Source organism: Carassius gibelio, chromosome B17, assembly GCF_023724105.1.
Source record: "Carassius gibelio isolate Cgi1373 ecotype wild population from Czech Republic chromosome B17, carGib1.2-hapl.c, whole genome shotgun sequence".
Lineage (NCBI taxonomy): Eukaryota > Metazoa > Chordata > Actinopteri > Cypriniformes > Cyprinidae > Carassius > Carassius gibelio.
In genome coordinates, this window is record NC_068412.1 from 7,286,337 (window position 1) to 7,301,418 (window position 15,082).

A 15,082-nucleotide genomic window follows, 5' to 3' on the forward strand; every position below is an offset into this window, starting at 1 on the left:
CTGATATGTATATGTATATATATATATATATATATATATATATATATATATACATTTTTTTTTTTTTTTTGTCATTTGGGCTCCATAAAAAAAAAAAAAAAAATTATGTATATATATATATATATATATATATATATATATATATATATATATATATATATATATATATATATATATATATATAGAGAGAGAGAGAGAGAGAGAGAGAGAGAGAGAGAGAGAGAGAGAGAGAGAGAGAGAGAGAGAGAGAGAGAGAGAGAGATTTACTGGTTTAAACATCAGTGAGTTAATATATTTTAAAATAAATAAATATGGTAATTCATTTTATAGTTTGAAATATGAACAACAGAGGGCAGTGTTTCAATTGCAAATATTTCAGATTTTACCCAGAATCCCGTTCTCTTTTTATTGGCATGTAATAGCACACATCACTTTGTTTTTAAGGAAGAGTAACTTCTGTCAACATGAGTCAAATTCTGGTTAAATTATTTTTTGCATCCTCTATTTGTTCTCCACTCTGGATTCAGGGTATGCATTGCTATTATTATTATTTATATATGATTAAATAATAATAAATGTACAATTATTAAATTAAATTATATTAAATATTAAATATATAACATTCATTCACTTATATGATAATAGCTAAAGTACAGTACCTCACAAACCCAATCTGTTTAAACTGCCTCAATCATTTCAACCAATTTTTCTTTTATTTAAAAGTTTTATTTTTTATTTTTTGTAGGTTCCACTCTGAGTGATAAAGTTGTTCAGAAGCCTCGTGACATGATAGTGAATGTTACAGATTCTCCAGAGCTGCAGTGTTCCCATAGCATCTCAGGCTATGACCGTATCCTGTGGTATAAACAAACCCAGAATGGACAGCTCGTTTTTTTGGGATACCTCCTTGGCACAGTAGTTCAGTTAGAACCTGAAGTCCAAACAAAATTCAGTTTAGGTGGAAATGGGAATAATAATGGCAAATTAACCATAAAATCCCTGGAGTTTAATGATACTGCCATGTATTTCTGTGCAGCATATACACAGTGCCACACATGTGGTCTATCATCTTTACAAAAACCTGCCGACAGGCTACATTTGACTACACAATGCTTATCAACTCACATTTGAATTGCAGTTGTAATGTTTCATGATTTAATCTGCATAATGTGGATTTCCATGCAAACATCTGCTGAGTCTGATGTCACATCCCGTGTCTCTTACTTCAAATGACTTCTGTTCAGACTGTAAAGTAGACTGTTTGAATATTTTCCAAGTCAACTTTTAAGCCTCAAAAACTGTACAGAAAATTCAATTAACTGCTCTAGAAATGTTCCGTATGACTATTTTCCAAGTTTTTGAAGCAATGCTAGCCTTTGGGAGTATAAATGTAAAGAAGTAACATTATTATTATTATTATTTTGTCATTTACAGCCTCAGGCCCTCAGTGATGTGGGTTTATGCTATTACATCAATTTCTTCTTTTTTAATTATTTCTAATTTAAAAATTATTACCCTGACCATTTATCTTAAAGTTTGAAGTGTAAGCAACAGCTGACAGTGTTGTAATTGTGTCAAGCTTAGATTTTACCCCAAGATGACATCCTCTGTATAAGATTATACCTCAAACTGAATCTTAATCTCCTGACATTGGCATGTAATAGAACAAATCACTCTGTTCTTGAGGCAAATTAGCTTGTCTTAACATGCGTTGACTTATGATTAAAATCATTTTTGCAACATTTTTCTCCACTCTGAATTCAGGGTATTGTTATTATCATTATTTTCAAAAAAACTAAAATAATAATTTAAAAAAATGTTACATTGGTTCATTAATATGATATATTAACTACAGCTAATTTCAAACCCAATGTGTAGAGATGAAATTCATGATCACTTCTTAAACTCTGAATCATTTTGTCTTTTATCTCTCTTTTTTTTTTCAAAGTTGTTCAGAAGCCTCGTGACATGATGTTACAGATTCTCCTGAGCTGCAGTGTTCCCATAGCATCTCAAGCTATGACTGTTTCACGAGTTCAGATTTACTATACATATAATTAGCTTAAGTATTATAATGCATATTTTGTGTGCTGTCTGGGGAAGGGGCTCTGAGCTCGGGAATGGCCCGAACCTACAGTACCCGACCCCCCAGTATAAAAGTGTAAAAATGAACTCTAGTGGAGGAGAAGGGGTGGAGGGGGGATGCTGATAAACCGTAAATGGAGACAGGTAAGCTAAATCAGCTCTATTTATACCCTAAGGTTGATTATCTTAAGTGGCTCTACCTGTGCTAATTAAGCTAATTATCTGACGTGCTCCTCCCGAACATTGTTATGAAACTACATATAGTGTGGAATAAAAACAAAATGTTTTTTTAGGATACCTCCTTGGTGGTAAGTCAAAACAAATTAAATTTAGATGAAGATGGAAATAAAAATGGCAAATTAACAAACATTCCCTGGAGTTTGATGATACTGCTACATATTTCTGTGCAGCATTTACAGTCTCGCACATCTGGTGTATCATCTCTACAAAAACCTGCTGACAGGCTACATTTGACAACAGAATGTTTATCAACCCATGTTTAAATTGCAGTTGTAATGTGGATTTCCATTCAAACATCCACTGAGTCACATCCTTTGTCTCTTACCCCCTTTGCGTTCAAAGATCATCGACGGCCCCAGATTATTATTGTTTTACTTTCACAGCATGTTAAACATCACTCTCTTACTTGATCTGGACAAACTGTGCTTCACTTGAAAGTTTAAAGACTCTAGCTTCGATATTTGACCAATGTTTTGATAAAACTGTTGCAGTGACAGTTATTTAGTAATTTATGTCAGGAGTGCAAAATAATAAATCCGTTTTATGCCACATTTTGAATAGAAATTCACCACTCATTCATGTTCAGTCACGTCAGCAGCGGTTTATTTGTGTTCACATAGACTCACTGAACAGCGTCAATAAGGATTTATAGACTAAAGATGCATATCTGCGGAGATATATGGATATATTTACTGATGTTTACTTCATATTTCTTCAGACAGAATCATAATTTCTATTCAGTTTCCACTGATTTACGCAATCTGATGATAAATAGCCTCTCCCAGCTATCTGTGTGAGTCTGCAGTCCTGCGTGCTCTAACTGTGGCTCATACAGACTCTGATTGGTCCCTCATCTTGTCAATGTTACAGTCCCAAAACTGGACAGCCCCAAGTATAGTTCTCTGCAGGAAAGTAATGGGAGTTGCCAGATCAGGGTGTTTTTACACCATGATACCTGATTGGTTGACGTCATAGTGACGTTAGGTTTAAGGGTGGGGTTGTGTAAGGGGGATCATTTACGTAGATTGCATGATTTAGAAACACTCAGCAGTTTGAAAACACCCACAAGGTGATAAACATCACATCGTGTCACATGGTTCGTATACACTTTATGTTCTGCTAAATGCATAAATTTATATGGTTCATGTACACTTCCTGGTTGAGATCTGCCCACAGCAACACTGATACACCTCTGTACACACGAAATATACAAATAATAAACCCGCGATTATGATAGTTAAGCTTGGTATGAGACTTTCTTGAGATCTGGGAGATTTTTTTTTTAGAAAAAAAAAATGTACACCTGAAATGCTAACAGCGATGTGCAGCAATGTAAAAGGCAATAAATAGCTTATTTTTACAACAGTAAACGACCAAATTCAAAAATGGCAAATCCAAAAGGAAGTTATTACAAACACTCGATCAGGATTTACAGTGAGTTTTGAGTAAAAGTGTACTAATAATTTCATAAATTGTCTGATGTAGCTTGATGCTAACGTTAGCTCCAATGCTACTAATAGCAGGTACATTTCTTTTTCATAATGCATTTTTATCACAATAATACACGTACGGTCGTTTTGTTGTATTTTTATAGTAAGACTCTTAACTCCACTCATTCAACATGATCAGAGTTTTGGTAGTGCCTATTTGCTTCTTTGTCCTGGCAAACAGGTTATTTACTGGTGACCAGCATCATAAATACCCTACACATAAATACAATTTGACATAATTCATAATGATTGCATTGTTTCCTTTTGTTCAGGACCTGTTAGCAGTAAAGTTTCCCAAGTACCTTGCAAAGATCACCCACGGCACAAAAAAAATGCATTTTACCTCACAAAAACCCTCAGCGATCTCATCTATTACAAACAACATCCTACACATTTGCAAAGATCACAATCTATGAATTGTAGTCCAACAGCCTTGATGTTACGCATCAGTTACAACGAAAAGGCGTTATTTCCTGTCAGTTGGGGGCAGTGTGTCTTCATGCATCACTTATTTTCTTTTTGGCACTCTGGTAGGTTATATACTCAATGAATGCACATCAGACCTGTCACTACTGCTAAGAACCCACTCACAATGTTCCTGAATCTGTTCATATACATAAGTTTGACACCGTTAGTCTCAGGTAATTGAAATATAATTTGCATGTCATAATACTACAACATTAGGTTTGTAACTGTGATTTCTGTGGGTTTGTAACTTTAGGTTTGTAAATGTGATTTCTGTTGTTTTCACAGGTGAAACGGGTGACATGACTGTGCACCAGAAACCTCACAATCTGATAATAAATTACGGCAAATCTCCTGAAATTAAGTGCTTCCACAAAATCCCATACTATGACCGACTGTTGTGGTACAAGCAATCCCAGAGTCAAGAGTTAATATTCTTGGGATATCTAATGGGTGACTCGGGATACCCAGAAAAAGCTTTCCAGAACAAAATTAAAATACGTGGGGATGCAAATAAGTTTCATGGCTCTTTAACTCTGATCAATTCTACATCAGAAAACACTGCTGTTTATTTCTGTGCAGCCTATTACACAGTAACACTAAATTTGTTCCTCCCATACAAAAACCCAGTACTAAGAATTATTTTTTATAGTCATACACCTGTGACAAACCACTGCTAGATAGTTCTTTTTCAAAGCCTAGTGATTTCCCTTACTACTTACACAGAAAGCTGCCATCTGTGGCATTCTGAACACTCTATATAAATAGCTTCATATGAAGTGACTAACCTACAACTGATTTCAATAGAGTATGATTATTTTGCAAGTGACACACACACACACACACCTCTATATGTGTTCTGCTGAATTAAAACATTCCAAACAGATGAAAAATTCCTTACTTAGTGTATGTGCATGACATTTGTTTTCTGTAGTTCTCTGTAATGGGCAAATACATTTTAAATTACTTAAATGTGAAACCAAAGCGAACCTGGCATGCTCTTCCTCAAATGTGTCAAAATTCTGTCCTGAATCTATTCAAGCGTTGACCAAAGACTGAAAGGAAATATAAGCAAATGGGAGTTGACTGTTTTTGCTCTGTTTAGGACAATGCAGCATGTAAGTGGAAACATCCATGCAATAATTTCTTCATTTATTTTTCAAAGCGACTCCGTAAAGCATCTAGATTTTAGCACTTTATATGTTTTTTGAAGGAGGGACTACTCTATTCGAGCATTATATGTCCATTCCACTAGATGTCCTCACATGCAGCTATAGCTGCTGAGTTTTATTACATCACTTATAACAAACAAAATATGTTCGGTTTACTGATTTTGCTCTTGCTTCTTCCATCAGGTAAACAACAATAACTTACTTAAATTTATAGTCTCAAAGTCAATGACACTAACTAAGATTCCTTCCTTCTGTTCGCTTCTTTTACAGATTTGGGATGAGAGCAATCAACCTCATCTCTTTGTAACCGAGGATCTCAGGGTGACCCTAAAGTGTTCCCAGATTGGAACATCACATAACAGCATGTAGGCTACTGGTTCAGAAAAACACTCACTGATCCACTGGAGCAGATAGTGCAATTCTACATTAAAACAGAAAACTGGGAGAAGGATTTTAAGCAGAGTGCATCAGCTGTGAGGAACGGGGCATCTTTAGACCTGACTCTTGCCAAAGTAAAGAGCACTGACAGTGGTGTTTATTACTGTGCAAAGCAGGATGCACATCAGTGTAACCCAATCTATAACCTCAACAAAAACATAGATATACACATGACACCTGCTCATCTGCTGTCAATCAATGAAGTGTTTTTATACCTTTTTTTTTTTTTTGCACACCTACTATTATCTTAGTTTACACATAATTTAAACTTTTCCCACATTTAAAAAGGTTTCCTGCTTTGCACAGTCATAAACACCACTGTCAGTGGTTTATAAATACAAAAAAATAAAAATAATATATATATATATATATATATATATATATATATATATATATATATATATATATATATATATATATATATATATATATATATCTATCTCGCGACACAAACAGATCAATTTAGAGTAAATTTTAAGTTTAAAAGTAGTTTAAAGTATCATAACCAGTAGGGGTCTCTTTTGAGCCCAAATTAAGTTACTGATCATCTTCTACACATCCTGTTCAGACCTCACACACACTGCTGTTCATTCATGTCCTTCCTAGCACTGAAGCATCAACATGATATTCATAGTGTGCTTGATTTATTTAGCAACACCTCCATTCTGGGTCCTTGGTAAAATATTAAATTGTTTATTGTCTTTATCTGTTTCTCAAGTTTATGTCTTTCTGCTAATTTTTACTACTAATACACTTCTATTTTAAACAGGGGAATCACTAAGTGACAAAGTTCATCAGGATCCAGCTCATCTGATAACAGAAGCTGAGAAAACAGTTCAACTCAACTGTTCTCACACCATTAATGCATTCAGAATGATATTATGGTATCAGCAGCTGAAGGGTGATAGTGCTCTAAATCTTATTGGATATGTGTATTACAAAAGTCCAACCACTGAAGACCAATATAAAAGTCAGTTTAACATTAAAGGAAATGGAGAAGAATCCTCTACTCTTAATGTAACATTAGAAAGAAAACATGTTGGGAGTACTGCAGTATATTACTGTGCTGCCAGCAAAGCACAGTGTTGAAGATCCTTCTATCAGTCATACAAAAACCTTCTGTTAAACCCTGTTACCACAACATTATTAGCACTTGAATGCATCCATACACTTCCAAACATGATCACTCAGTGCACCCATATTAAGTTGTATTAAGCACTAAGCATTTAAATAATATATACAATTATGATTTTTATTGTTTTTTAAATTATTTTATATATAATTCAACTAACATCATTGCTGTTAATTGCTTGTCTTATCCGTTACTTATTATCTTGATTTTGGCAAAACATGTCTCCACGCTTGTATTTATTTAATTTTCTTATCTTTTATTTGTAAATGGAAATTGATGAAACAGTCACTGTAAATATTTCATGCATCTACAAAGTAGAAATGATTGAGAACACTTTACTTATTGTGTACATTGTGTCAGAAGGGAGGCCCACTGTCTTTTAACTTTGAAAACCCTGCTTTGCAAAATAGTCATATACTCATTTGCAATCATTTGTAAGAGTTGAGTTTCTTCACATAAAATTATAATAAAATGTCTTCTAATTAAAATAAACTATTTAAACATTTAAAATGCTTATTAAAAGCTTTTTTTATCAATATTTTTCATACTGAATGAAAGGTATGTTTCTCCTGATATGTTTGCCATCTTTGATGCTGGAATTTGATTAAAATAAGAAATGTAAAATGCAAGGCAGCACAGGCGACTGCTTAGTGGTGATGGATGGATGACATGGCGAAAAAAAAGATAAAATACCTTAAACTCTGTCCCAATGTATGTCATTTGTTTTCTGTAGTAGCTTGTAACAGCCAAACACATTTTAAATTACTCAAATGCGCAAACACAGTGAACATGGCATGCTCTTCCTTGAGCGTGTTCACATGCACGTCACAATTCTACCCCGAATCTGTTCAAATGTCTGAAAGGAAATATAATCAAATGGAAAATTACTGTTTTTGTTCTATTCAGGACAATGCAACCTGTTAATGGAAACCTGCATGTGTTAATTTCCCTTATTTTTCAGATTTCAACAAAATTAACAACTCTTCAATCACATTTTTTTAAGGAGGGACTAAACTGTCAGCAACTATAGCTGCTGAGATTTATTACATCACTTATAACAAAAAAAATAAAATGTTCGGTTTACTCATTTTGCTCCTGCATCTTCTATCAGGTAAACAAAAATAACTTACTTAAATGGATCTTTTCAAAGTCGGTGACACTAACTAAAATTCCTTCCTTCTGTTCTCAGCATCTTTTACAGATTTGGGATGAGAGCAATCACCTCATCTCTTTGTAACCAAGGATCTCAGTGTGACCCTAAAGTGTTCCCAGACTGGAACGTCACATAACAGCATGTACTGGTTCAGAAAAACACCCACTGAGTCACTGGAGCAGCAGTGCAATTCTACATAAAAACAGAGCAGACTCTTTACTTCAGGACAGGTTTCAATACACGGACTGGAGTATGTTTGCTTCTCAGGCTGCCTGTGGCTCTAACATGGACATTGATATCTACACCCCCTCTGTACTGAATTACATCAACACCACCATTGACAGTGTCACAACAGAAAACAGATAACAACATACCCTAATCAGAAGCCACGGATGAACAAGGAGGTGTGACTTCTGCTGAAAGCCTGCAACACTGCCTTCAGATCAGATGACGCTCAGGCCTACAGCAAATCCAGGGCTAATCTGAAAAGGGGAATCAAAAAGGCCAAGTACTGATTCAAGCTGAAGGTAGAGGAACACTTTTCCAACTCTGACCACTGACACATGTGGCAGGGCATCCAGATCATCGGTGACTACAAGTCAAGCATCTCCACTCCAACGGTCACGGACGTCTCCTTCCTTAACGAGCTAAATTACATTTATGCTCGCTTCAACAGTGACAGCAAGGAGACAGCCACCAAAATTACACACTCAGCAGACCACCAATCTCTCAAACTCACCTCCACAGATGTCCACACTGCACTGAGCCGGATCAACGCACGCAAGGCTGCTGGCTCGGACGGCATTCCTGGACGTGTGCTTAGGTCATGTGCAGAGCAGCTTGCAGGGGTCTTCACAGACATTTTTAACCTGACCCTCACTTAAGCAACTGTGCCAACTTTAAGTCCACATCCATTGTGCCAGTACCGAAACACTCCTCCCCAATGTGCCTAAATTACTATCGCCACGTAGCACTCACACCCATCATTATGAAGTGCTTCGAGTGACTGGTCCTAGCACACCTCAAAGACTGCCTCCCACCCACACTGGACCCACACCAATTTGCCTACTGTAGGAATAGGAGCACAGAGGATGCAGTATGCACTGTGCTGCACTCTGCACCTGCACACTTGGATAATAACAACACGTGTGTTAGGATGTTGTTTGTTGACTTCAGCTCAGCATTTAACACCGTCATTCCCTCCAAGCAGAGCACAAAACTTGGAGAACTGGACATTAACACCTCCCTCTGAAACTGGATTATGGACTTTCTGACCAACAGACCTCAGCATGTAAGGTTAGGCCACACCCTCTCTACCACCATCACACTCAACACCGGCGTACCACAGAGCTGTGTGCTAAGCCCATTCCTTTACTCCCTCTACACCCACGACTGCAAGCCTGTGCATGGATCCAACTCCATCATTAAGTTTGCAGATGACACCACAGTGATTGGCCTCATCAGTGACAACGATGAGACTGCCTACAGGGAAGAGGTACAGCACCTGGCCACATGGTGCGCTGACAATAACCTGTTCCTTAATACCAGTAGACAAAAGAGCTCATTGTGGACATCAGGAAGAAGAAAGGAAGCATTAATGACTCCATCCACATTAACGGGATGGTTGTTGAAGTTCCTGGGAACCACCATCTTGGAGGAACTGTCCTGGACCACAGACACCTCCAGCCTGGTCAAGAAGGCTCACCAGCACCTCTTCTTCCTCAGGACACTGAAGAAGAACCAGGTGTCTTCAACCATCCTGGTTAACTTCTACCTGTGTGCGATCGAGAGCATCTTGAACAGTTGCATCACAGTCTGGTATGGGAACTGCTCAGTGGCTGACCACAAGGCACTGCAGAGAGTGTTGAAAACTGCCCAATGCATCCCATCACAGGAACACCACTTACTGCTCTTGAGGACATCCAGAGGAAACGCTGTCTACGACGAGCTTGCAGCATTCTCAAGGACTCCTCTCAGCATGACCATGTACTGTTTAACCTCCTGCCCTCTGTGAGGCGCTTCAGGAGCCTCCGGACAAGGACCACAAGATTCAGGAACAGCTTTTTCCCTAAAGCTGTCTTCTTGCTGAACTCTGCCCTCTGACACCCCTCAACACCCCCCACACCACACACACACATATTGTCGTACATATTGTAGACCTTGTATATTCTGTACTTACTGCTTATAGCACTTCTGGTTAGATGCTAACAGCATTTCGTTGCCTTGTACCTGACATGTGCAGTGACAATAAATTTAAATCTAATCTAAACTAATCTAATCTAATCTAATCTAATCTAATCTAATCTAATCTAAAACTGGGAGAAGGATTTTAAGCAGAGAACATCAGCTGTGAGGAACGGGGCATCTTTAGACCTGACTCTTGCCAAAATACAGAGCACTGACAGTGGTGTTTATTACTGTGCAAAGCAGGATGCACATCAGTGTTACTCTTATCTATAACCTCAACAAAAACATGTAGATTCACATCTTGCACCTGCTCATCTGCTGTCAATCAGTGACAATGAAATTGAATTACTATAGGTATGAGTTGATGAAGTGTTTTTATACATTTGTTTTGCACACCTATTCTTATCTTAGTTTACACACAGAATTTAAACTTATATTGTTTGCTAAACCACGGCCCCCCTTGCCGCACACACACACACATAAATAAATAAATGCATAAGAACATTGTTTTAATGGGAGTATGTGGGCAACATGTTGTCATTTGATAAGATGAATACTACTTGGTCTCTTTAACATATTGTTGGCCAAATTTAGTTCATTAAGGTTCATTAACACCAGATCTGATTTTAATAAACTAAAATTTTCTTGGTGTGTTCAGTCTCACATGACATTTCTCAGTTGTCAGTAGTAAGACAGATGTCAACAAATAAAAGCATGTTTTAGCCCATATATCTTTTGTAGACCAATTTATCATTTTTCGACACAAACAGAACTCAATTTAGAATAAATTAAAAGTTTAAAATTCGTTTAAAGTATTAGAACCAGTAGGGGTCTCCTTTGAGCCTAAATAAAGTTACTGATCATGTGGAGTGAAACAGGCTTTATTCGTTTAAAGTGGTTCATTCTACACATCCTGTTCAGACCTCACACACACTGCTGTTCATTCATGTCCTTCCTCCAGCACTGAAGCATCAACATGATACTTATAGTGTGCTTGATTTATTTAGCAACACCTCCATTCTGGGTCCTTGGTAAAATATTAAATTGCTTATTGTCTTTATTTGTTCCTCCAGTTTATGTCTTTCTGCTAATTTTTACTACTAATACACTTCTGTCTGTTTTCAACAGGAGAATCACTAAGTGACAAAGTTCATCAGGATCCAGCTCATCTGATAACAGAAGCTGAGAAAACAGTTCAACTCAACTGTTCTCACACCATTAATGATTTTAGAACGATATTTTGGTATCAGCAGCTGAAGGGTGATAGTGCTCTAAATCTTATTGGATATGTGAATTACAAAAATCCAACCACTGAAGACCAATATAAAAGTCAGTTCAGCATTGCAGGAAATGGTGCAGAATCCTCTACTCTTAAATTTACATTGAAAAGAGAACATGTTGGGAGTACTACAGTATATTACTGTGCTGCCAGCAAAGCACAGTGTTAAAGATCCTTTAATCAGTCATACAAAAACCTTCTGTTAAACCCTGTTACCACAACATTATTAGCACCTGAATGCATCCATACACTTCCAAACATGATGTGGCCGGGGAGGCGTGGTTCAGTGAGGTCTGCGACGGGTGAGAGAGCGAGGAGACGAGCGGCTGTAAGTGAGTCAAGTGAAAAACGACTAATACCTGTTTCTCGTTGCAGTGATTGGTGTGGGGAGGTGATATATAAGCCGGTCGAGAACAAGTGGAAAAGAGAGAGAGCTGAGGACTTGTGGGGACGTGGAGACAGGAAGTAAGCGAGAAAGCTGCAGAGTATTGTAAAATAGAAAAGTGATTGGAAGTGTGTGAGCATGTGGCACGATTTGTTTTGTACTTTTTAAAATATACAATAAACTACCCACAAGCTTCAGAAAGCTGACCCTGATCTCCTTCCGTCTCCGACATACTTCATATTATTACACATGATCACAGTTCAGCCATATTAAGTTGTATTAATATTATAAGCTATTATGTTTCTAAGCATTTAATCAATATATACAATTATGATTTGTATTGTTTTTAAAACTATTTTAGATATATTTCAACTAAGATCATTGCTGTTAATTGCTTGTCTTATTATTGCTTATCTTATCCGCTTGCGAGCTATTGTGGGTTTTAACAGCCGTAATTTCATAGTTCCGAAGAAGAATGGGGGTTTGCGTCTGATCATAGCTCTACGTGTACTAAATTGATCAGTTATGACACTGAAGTTCAAAATGCTCACAATCATGCATGTTGTAGCTCAAATCAGATCCGAGGACTGGTTTGTCACCATAGATCTCAAAAATGCATTCTTCCAAATCTCCATCCTTCCACAACAAAGGAAGTTTCTGAGGTTCACTTTCGGGGGTGAAGCTTACCAATGTTGAGTATTTCCCCTCACCCTGCACATTCACGAAATGTGTAGATGCAGCTCTGGTTCTTCTGCGTATACAGGGCATCTGCATTCTCAATTATATCGACGGTTAGTTGATTTTAGCTCAATAAGAGCAGATGGTGGTTTGACAACGAGATGTCGTTCTCGCACACATGGGGGAGCTGGGTTTGAGACTGAATACCAAGAAGAGTGTACTTTCTCCAGTTCAGAGAACCACCTATCTAGTCATAGTGTGGGATTCGACCACGATGCAGGAATGTCTGTCTCCTGCTCGTATCGAGTCAATCCTCATGTCAGTCAAGAGAGTCAAAGAAGGCCAGTCACTTACTGTCAAACTATTTCAGAGATTGTTGGGTCTGATGGCAGTTGCGTCCAATGTAATACCTCTTGGCCTGCTGTACATGAGACCCCTACATTGGTGGCTCAAGACCAAGGGATTTTCCTCGAGGGGGAATCCACTTCGAACTATCAAGGTCACAGGGTGATGCCTCCATGCCTTAGACATGTGGAAGAAACCTTGGTTCATGAATCAGGGTCCAGTGCTGGGTGCTCCTTCTTGCGGTGTAAAGTTAACGACGGATGTGTCCCTCACTGGCCTGTGGTCTGTGGAGCCGGTCGCCATCTGACATGGCATATCAATTTTCTAGAGATGCTAGCCGTTTATCAAGCACTGAAATACTTCCTCACAGACCTGAGGGGCCACCATGTGTTGGTGCGCACCGACAATACATCAGTGGTCTCTTATATCAACCACCAGGGAGGTCTGCCCCTTGTATAAGTTGGCGCACCAGATCCTTCTGTTGTCTCAGGGCAATCTCCTCTCACTTAGAGCAGCATATATTCCTGTGAAATTAAGTGTGGGGACAGACATACTGTCGAGGCAGGGGCTGAGGCCCGGGGAATGGAAGCTTCACCCGAGGTGGTGAAGCAGATAAGGAGAATTTTTGGCAAAGCTCAAGTGGACCTCTTTGCGACTTGAGTGACATCGCAATGTCCCCTTTGGTTCTCTCTAGTTCATCCAGCTCCCCTGGGACTGGATGCTATGGTACAGACCTGGCCGAGGCTTTGTCTGTATGTAACTGCCCCTATTGCACTACTCCTGGGAGCTCTTGTTATAGTACGCCGGGACGGGGCCGTCTGCTGTTAGTAGCCCTGTTCTTGCTGGGCACAACTCATAGCATTGAGTCTCTCAACCGAGGTTGCTGAGACCATCCTCCAATTCAGAGCTCCCTCAACGAGGAAAGTCCTAAGCTGTGCTCTTCGGATACACTCTAGGCAGGGATTTTTACATGTGTAAACTTGAGACGTTTTTGTCCTGTTCAGGACAATGTAACCTGTTAATGGAAACCTACATGTGTTAATTTCTCCTTTTTTAAGATTTCAACAAAATGAACAACTCTTCAATCACATGCTTGTTTTTTGAAGGAGGGACTAATCTATACCATCATTATATGTCCATTCCACTAGATGTCCTCACATGTATTTATAGCTGCTGAATTTTATTACATCACTTATAACAAACAAAATATGCTTGGTTTACTGATTTTGCTTCTTCCATGAGGTAAACAAAAATAACTTAAATTTATCTTTTCAAAGTCAGTGAAACTAATTAAAATTCCTTGTTTCTGTTCTCGGCTTCTTTTACAGATTTGGGATTAGAGCAATCACCTCATCTCTTTGTAACCGAGGATCTCAGTGTGACCCTAAAGTGTTCCCAGATTGGAACGTCACATGACAGCATGTACTGGTTCAGAAATACACCCACTGAGCCACTGGAGCAGATTAGTGCTGGTGCATTTCTACATTAAAACAGTAAACTGGGAGAAGGATTTTTTATAAAGAAAAATAAATGAAAAATAAGCATGTTTCAGACCATTAACGTACAATTAGTCTTATTTATGATTTTCAATCTTAGTTTAGGGTTGATTTGTAAAAATTTTTTATTATAACCACTAGGGGTCTCCTTTGAGCCTAAATAAAGTTACTGATCACGTGGAGTGAAACAGGCTTTACAAAACCTCACCCACACTGCTGTTGATTCATGTCACTCCACATGCACTGAAGCATCAACATGATATTTATAGTGTGCTTGATTTATGTAGCAACACCTCCATTCTGGGTCTATGGTAAAATATTTAAAATTGTATTGTTTTTATTCGGTAATTCAGTTCATGTTTCTCTGCTAAATACTACTATTTTCCAAATACACTTCTGTCCGTTTTCAACAGGAGAATCACTAAGTGACAAAGTTCATCAGGATCCAGCTCATCTGATAACAGAAGCTGAGAAAACTGTTCAACTCAACTGCTCTCACACCATTAAAGACTATTACGTGATATTATGGTATCAGCA

The 15,082-nt window shown here is 38.0% G+C and overlaps 1 long non-coding RNA gene across 1 annotated transcript; it reads left to right on the forward strand.

Annotated features, from left to right (window-relative positions):
- The first annotated feature begins 11,258 nt into the window (after positions 1-11,258).
- On the forward strand, positions 11,259-14,705 carry LOC127976122 (uncharacterized). The gene is made up of 3 exons (XR_008157734.1): positions 11,259-11,393; positions 11,491-12,106; positions 14,378-14,705. It is a non-coding gene; the product is annotated as an uncharacterized LOC127976122 (long non-coding RNA).
- The last annotated feature ends 377 nt before the right edge of the window (positions 14,706-15,082 follow it).